Genomic DNA, 2,002 nt, shown 5'->3' with positions numbered 1-2,002 from the left:
TATTTATGGCCACGACTGTACATGTAAGGCATGGTCAGATGAAAGTGTGGAAATAGGATCCTTAGAGTTATGGTATAAACATCAGGTGGTTTATCAAATTACCCTCATCACCTTTATTAGATACAGAGAATGGTACATCCTGGCTTACCTGTACAGCCGATGGGTAGACCAGGTAATCCCCAATCTTTGTACATTTTTAAGCTTTAATGGGGCATTAGTGACCTTTAGCAGGTAAAGGTAACACAAATTATCCTCCAATGCAGTAAACAATGGCGACTCATAAGTTAAGCCATTCACACAGCACATCTCGGGCAGTGTTAGTGCATCCACACCTTCTTTCGCACCTACAACAAGGACAGAGACTTTTGTGAATTCATGCAGCAACAAAACTGTACACTGTTTTGTTACTGTTCATTTCATCTCTGCATGTTGCAGTATAACATCCGAACAATTTGAGGTATTTTGTTGAGACGTAGACGAGTCAACGATTGTTCACTGTTAGAAGGGATGGCATGAGATATTAGTGAATGCTCCTCCTTACCTTCAATTAGTGGTGGTGGTGGAGTTACAGTAGACTGAATGATGAATTTACATGTGAGTGGACAAGGTATAGGTAATTCATGCTAGATACAGAAAGTCTCTATTTTAATACCACCAAAAGCAAGTATCAGTTAAATAGAATGTTTGGCCGTAGTGTGTATGCCCATTAAAACATCTGCAGGACACCGTAAATTTGTTTGACATGAAACTCAGCTGTGAACGAGTTTAATAATTCATCTAGTTGGATTTCTAAAGTTACTTTGCCCATCACTTGAAATACTGAGCCATCAGCTCCAGAGACGTATATCAGCTGGTTCAAGGATCCAAACCTGTTTAATCCGTCCCGTAAAGCTGTTTAGTGAAGATTCTGATACTAAATTCACCAATGACCCTGAATCCATGAAAGTGAAAGAAAAGCATCCGGGAGCCAAATGCTAAGTGCCTGCCAGAATTTGCTGTTGGCCAAGTTACAAGCAAGGCCTGGCCGGGGGGCCCAGGGATGGGCGCCCACCTGGGGGGAGCCAAGGGGAGGTGTCCCCCCGAGGGGGGCGGTGCCCCCACTGAGGGGCCATGGGAAGGTGCCCCCCCAGGGGATGCCGTGGGGCAGCACGTCCCCCTGGGGGAAGGGGGGCACCCCCCTTGGGGAGGACAACGAGCAGGTCCCCCTGGGCAGGTGATAGATGGTGGCATCCCTGCCTGTTTATGCCATCCCCAGGGGCGCCCAGGGCTGCACCACCCCTGGGGGAGGCCGGGAGGATGCGTCCCCAGGGAGACGGCGGCCCCTCGGGGGGGGGGGACAGGATGATTTTGGCCATGTCTTGATATCTTCAGACAAAGGCTTTTCGTCTCATTAACTCCCCTCCTCTTGCTGGCTTCCTTAAACCTCTGTTTCTTCACTGCACTGTTGCATCTTTGTCTCTTTTCTGTCGCTACTTCAATGGTCACTGTTCCTCTGAACTGTCTGCTTGCATCCCTCCACCTCTACAACGTGCGTGTAGCACCCGTGTAGCAGCAAACTCTCATCCCTTTTCTGTCCAGCTCTCTAATGCAAGAGTTAACCATTACTCCCAGTCCTTCATTTATGCAACAGGTCAACTCTGGAACTGTCTCCTTCTGTCTGTATTTCCTGCTAGCCATGATCTCCAGTCTTTAAAATGCAGTGTGTCCAGACATCTCGAAATCATCGAATCTTGAATTTGGCTCTCTCTTGCGTTTCGTTTTTCTCTTGGAAGGAATGGAATTGCGGGCTCATGGCATTTGGTTCCTTCTTCCTAGCATTAAAAAAAAAAAAGTGAAAGTTTCATGTTGATAGCTCAAGCTGTTCATGAAATATAATGGGAACACACACACACACACACACACACACACACAGAAACACACAGTGAGCAAAAACATTATCACTCTGCCTAGGTAAAGGTGGGCTATAATGATGTGCTGCCTACTTCACTTTTACCTAGAATAA

This window comes from Coenobita brevimanus, chromosome 67, assembly GCF_032717465.1.
Source record: "Coenobita brevimanus isolate Jiangsu-jjx chromosome 67, ASM3271746v2, whole genome shotgun sequence".
Lineage (NCBI taxonomy): Eukaryota > Metazoa > Arthropoda > Malacostraca > Decapoda > Coenobitidae > Coenobita > Coenobita brevimanus.
This window is presented reverse-complemented; position numbering follows the sequence as displayed.